We start from the raw sequence: 6,000 nt of genomic DNA on the forward strand, positions 1-6,000 counted from the left end.
TGATCCTCGTCTGCCCTGAGTTATCTGATTTCAGTGAGGGTGTTGATTGGAGCATAGCAACTGGCCTTGGTGCCTCTGGCTCAGATGGAGGATAATGATTCAGGCAGGTTCGGTGCTAAATCACTGGGAAAATCATGGCAATCACCCAGAATATCCAGTGTTTAAAAAAAACAGCATTATGCCAGTGTGTTCAGAGAAGCTTCGTGTTTGGCTACAATACAACCTCCAAAAGAAATAATTGTCCAGGTATTTTGGTTTGTTTTACAAGCTGTATGGGTTACTGGGTACTGTATCTTTGACATCCCTTCCCCAAGAGACACATTGTTATTATTGCTTGAACCCATTCATTAAACATTCTGTAAAGTATAGCAGTCACAATCTTTTACGAGATTCCAGACTGAATCAATAAAATACACTGAATACAATCAGGTTTCCCATTAAAGAACCACACATGATTGAGACATTTCAATCCAAATGTACAAATGTTAGCAGTAATATTTTATAATGATCAATAATAATTGATTCATGTGCATATTAGGTATTAATTATTGATGGGAATTGTACATTACTAACGCAAATGGCCTTTTTGTATTAACTGTCTCAACAAAATAATTCAATTTAACATTTGTTTCCTTCTATTCATTCCTTTGTCATTTCCCATAATACAGTTTTAGTTATGCTTCTCCATTGATCTATCATAGCACTAACACTAAACACATTGTTAAACACATACATATCAGACACACTAAAAAACCTTGCTCTCATGCATTTCCACTCACGCTTACACAAATGTGAGTGCTGGCATACCAAAGCTACGTACAGAAACAGACACTGCATGTCAATGCACAAGCACACACAAGATGCCGGCACACTGCAACACGTATACAATCCCTAACCAACAAACATGCTAAGCTTCAAACGCACTTCCACAGTCGGACAAAAATTCTCAAACACACCTTTTGATACATAGACATTTGCAGACTTTGAGTTTTTGTTTTCTAAGATGTTGTTGTATCTTACTCCATAGGTGTCAGTCACTGACACCAGATAATATCTGAACATCTGCAGTTTGAGTCCCTAAAGTATTGGCTCAGAATCGAGTTGTGAATCATTATATTGCTTCTCCAATAAACATTTGATCAGATGCAAGAGCAATCTCTGTTCAACTGGAAGCGGGTGCGAACTTTAATGAACTGTACTAGGTATCTGCCCTTGGTCTTTATTGTGACCAGTCCCAATTCCTTGGACCCTCCACCTAATTCCCTGATGTGCTTATCCAACACCTGATTTCCCTTTATCTTTCATCTGCCTTTCCTTTGCATCCGCCTCTGTCGATTCCATTTTGCCATCTTTCTCAGTCTCATGTCAACTTGCAACTCTGAACTTGCATCTCCATAAATGGCTTCTCTAGCCCCCACACCATCTTGTGCGGCATTCCGCATAGCTCTTCTTGGTCCCCTCTTATTCAATATCTATATGCTCCCTCTTGGTGACATCATCGACAGACATGGGATCAACTTCCACATGTATGGGGATGACACCCAACTATCTCTCTGCCTACACCCTTGGCTCCAGGACCACTGCTCTTCCTGACAGAATGTCTGTCAGACATCAAGTCCTGGAGAAGAGCTAACTTCCTTCAGTTGAACTTCAACAAGACCGAGGCTCTCCCGATTGGCTCCCATCAGAGCCTCCACACCTCAGGTGCTGAAAGCATCAACATCCAAGGATGCACACACCACCTCACTTAGCTAGTCCAGAACCTTGGCATCTTGTTTGACCCTCAACTGTCCTTTCTACCCCACATCCGTGCCATGACCCACTTTACCTTCCCCACCTCCACAACATTGCCCGGCTCCGTCACTGTCTCACAAGGCAGGCCACCGAGATCCTCATACAAACATTCATAACATCCAGGCTTGACTGCAAACTCCCTGCTTGTCAGCCTCTCCAACTCCTCCCTTCGTAGGCTGCGGATTATCCAGAACTCTGCAGCCTGTATCCTGCACCAGGCTCCGTGACCCTATCACCCCCATCCTCGCTCGACTCCACTGGTTTCCCGTCACACATAGGACTCCATTCAAGATCCTGGTCCTCACTTCCATGGCCTTGCTCCCCCCTACCTCTGCAAGCTCCTAAACCCCTACCAACCTGCCCGCTCCCTCCGCTCAATGGGCTCCAGTCTGCTTCATGTCCCTCGCCCACCCCACCATTGGCGGGCGGGCCTTCAGCCACTCTGCCCCCACCCTCTGATACTCCATCCCACAGTTCGTCTGCCTCACCCCCTCCCTTAACTCCTTCAAGACCCGTCTCAAGATTCTCCTCTTCGACTATGCCTTTGGTCACCCTCCTCCCCCCCCTCACCTGCCCTCCACCTTCCCGGTCCCGACCTCCAGCTCAGGTCAGAAACACTGGTTGTCCAGCACCTTGGGATGTCCTGAAAGGCAGTAAACAAATATAATTTGAAACTAGCCCCAATTGGGTTAATACTGTACTGGCTCTATATTTGCTTGAGCCAGGTTTTACCAATGACGTATTGGAAGTGTGTTAGAGAGGATTTTGATATGGATTGGAGTGAGTGTTAAAATAAAGGTGTGATATAGAATAGGGAATGTGGATATAGCAGAATGGGGTTGTGATATAGAATGGAGTACGAGTTATATAGAAGGATGTGATAAGAATTTGAAGGGTGTTAAAGAGAAAGTGCTGTAGGAAAATGTCAAAGAATTGCACTGATACGTTTCTTACCTACGAGAAATCAGAGGAAAGGGAGTGTGCAAGAGCTGATACAAAGTGTTGCCAGATAAAGCATGTACTCTGGTGCTAATGATAGTTGGGAGGGTGAAATTCCTCTTCCTGTTAAGTGATTTAATCTTTTCCAATTAAGATTCCACTTTCTCAAGATCCCTGCTCTTAGAGGCCACAGACATTTCTTACCTGAGAAATATCCCTGTGCATGTCTTCGACTGTTTAATCCAACAGTTTGGTGCAGAAACGTTATCTGTCTTGTCAGTGGATTGAATAGCGCATGAATTTCAGAAGGTTGAAAAAAATACATTTGTAATAAATTATTGATTCAAAGCCTTTGACAATTGGGCAGTCATGTGTCAAAATCCAACTTGTAGAAAGATCACAGCCTATGATGCCAAGGAACTAACATAGGGACCCCAGCAATTCATCGAAACATGGCAATTGACTGCGAAACCTGCATTGTTTTAGTCTGGAAACCTTACATGGTCTGACATTATTAGTATCCTTTCTTGTTCTATTCCCTAATACTATTTACTAAAATGTTTACAGTAAGTCACTTTTGCATTTGCTCTGGGACGCTACCCTGCATGAGGGGCGCTATATAAATGCAAATTGTATTTGTATAATCATTTTTGGAGGCTATGGATTTAATACAGTTAATATGGTATTCATCAAGTGAAAGGACGCTGAAGCTTCCTCGGATGAACCCTCTTAAGTGGCTGTTGCAGCTTTCACAATGTCTAATGTATGTGGCTTGTCAGATAGCATACACATAACTGAATCTGTTACAAATCTAACCCTTGCTCTAGTGGAGCAGGCTCACAGGAGTGAGTAACAGCAGCAGCAAAGATTGTTTCACAATTCGCAGAATGGAACAAAACTGAAATGATTCCAAGCCTATTATTTGAAGTGGCGAGCTTCTGGGTTACAGTGAGCACAGTGACGGGAAAGAAAATGTCAGCTGCCTCGGAAATAATGAGTGGCCTCTAACCCACTAAAATAATAAGGAACTAACAAGGATCTCCAGCAAACGAGTGAAGGTCAGAAGAGAATGTAAATGTGATTCAGTATAGAATTGGTCACCAGTGGGCAACAGCATCCTAATAAGTCTCCAAAGACAAAACTGATGAGGAATCTTTAACATCTCACCATGGTTTACATGGAAGGAACCATCTAGTAAGGGGTTCCCTGGTGATCTGGAAATCAATGAACTTTGGCGAGTGAGAAACTTGTATTGGTGTGCTGTAATCTGGCGATTGGCCAAAACTCCATTTTGACACTGTTTCTTGTCCAAGCTGCGATGAACTCTTTTCACGGAAGCCAGGTGCAGGTCTAGATGGTGATGGTTGAGCTTTGTGTGGAGCACTCAAAGGGCATATTTGTATATTTGTGGAGTCCTATAGCTCAGTGGTTAGATCACTCGCCTCACAAGCGAGAGACCTGGGTTTGATTCCTGGCAAGGCGAAACGTTGGCCAAGTTTCCTTATTCCACATGCCTCTGTTTTCCTAGCAGTAAGTAGGAACTTGGTTGTTAGCCGATTGGCGGATTGCTTTTCCAGCAGCAATAATTCCTTACAAAAAATGTGGTCGCTCTATCCACGACTGTTTGTTGGATACTGCTGAGCGTAATTGGCTGCCGTGTTTTGCCCACAATATATAGAGTCAATTCACTTTACAAGTGAAGCGCTTTGAGTCGTCTCGAAGACATGATAAGGGGCTATATCAAATACAAGGATTATTATTATATCAACTGATTTCAATTACAGTCAGCAAACAATAGTTCTGGAGCACATCAATTTAAAAAAAAAGTCATAAGATTATAATTCACCATTAATACTTTTAAAAGCCTTGGGCAAATGGAATAATCAGCTGATCTTTGATAATGGAGCATTCCTCTTAATTTTGATCTTTTTTTGCAACAGATTATTCTTTTGTGATTTCCAACATGATTATTCATCAGTGATATTTTACCCAAATACTTTATCTACAACAAAAATTCTAGGCTGGTACATGGAATGAAGGGCTGAGAGGATTCAATCCGTTAATATCACAAATCATCTTATAATCGTTCATTTTTAAACTCGCAGTTTATCACCACCCTATTTGGTACATTAGTGAGTCAGTATTATTTGGATCATGATCTTGTCCTGTCCTTGTCTAGTTTCCACTGGATGCAGAGATTGTGATTTTGTGTTGTCCTGATCATGCAAACAAGTACATAAAATGGAAAATGCTACTCCACCTTTAACAGATTTTTATTTCCTCCATCACTTTAGGTTGTCCTGCATCATCCAGAATTTCCTAGCTGAGAGTACAGGCATGGAATCTTTGAGAAAGCTGCTGTCTAATTATCGGCTAGGAAATTTACAGGAGCAGCTCATATAAGATGTGACCTCTGCTCCACCCTCTAATGAGATGCATCTTGTCAGGATCGTTGCAACACAAAGCGTAGAATGGAAAGTAGAAGCCAACATCTAATGGATTTCCAACAGAGGTAGTGTTATAACTAGTCTCATAGCAAAGATGTAGTGTACCAGAGTGAATGTTACAAATGAGAGATTTATAATAATTGATAGGTTGTACAAAGAGACATGTAACCAAGTTTTGCAACAAGAGGTGTAAGAGAGTGTTATAATTGAACCTTGTACCAAGGGAGGGTGGTGTGGAAATGAATGTTAAATAATTAGCCACCTTTTGCAGGGAGGAAGAGAAGCTGGAAATCTCATCAGCTTTGGTTTCATGCCTGGAATTTGCTGCTATCCTGCACACTACAAGTTTTGCACACAACCAAGTGGTCAAAATTCGTTGAAGTTCCCTGGCAATGCTGTTCACCAAACATTCTTACTTAGAGTCACTGACCCATCTTCCTCTTCAGGTTTCCCGGTACTGAATTTAGCCAGTCTCTATAATGGCTTCTTTGTGCTAGTAGAAGTGATAGGTACAGTAGTAAAACAATTAGCATTCATGCACAAAAGTCCGATATTGGGTGGGACATCAAAATTTAAGCATAGAGGGAAGCTATTCGGCCCATTGACTCTGCACCGGCTTTTAGAGGAAGTTCATTGAATCTCACTGTCCTGCCTTATTGCCATACCCCATTCAATCTGCTATCTTTCTTATATATATACATATTATAAGTTTCGTAACTTTATTAAAGAGCCGGTTAAAACGTTAAAAGTGGTCCCATATAAATCCTTTGGAATGAAGAAACTAAAGTCTCTGTTGGCTTTAATTTTAATGGATACAAAA

The sequence above is a fragment of the Callorhinchus milii genome, unplaced genomic scaffold (assembly GCF_018977255.1).
Source record: "Callorhinchus milii isolate IMCB2004 unplaced genomic scaffold, IMCB_Cmil_1.0 Scaffold14, whole genome shotgun sequence".
Lineage (NCBI taxonomy): Eukaryota > Metazoa > Chordata > Chondrichthyes > Chimaeriformes > Callorhinchidae > Callorhinchus > Callorhinchus milii.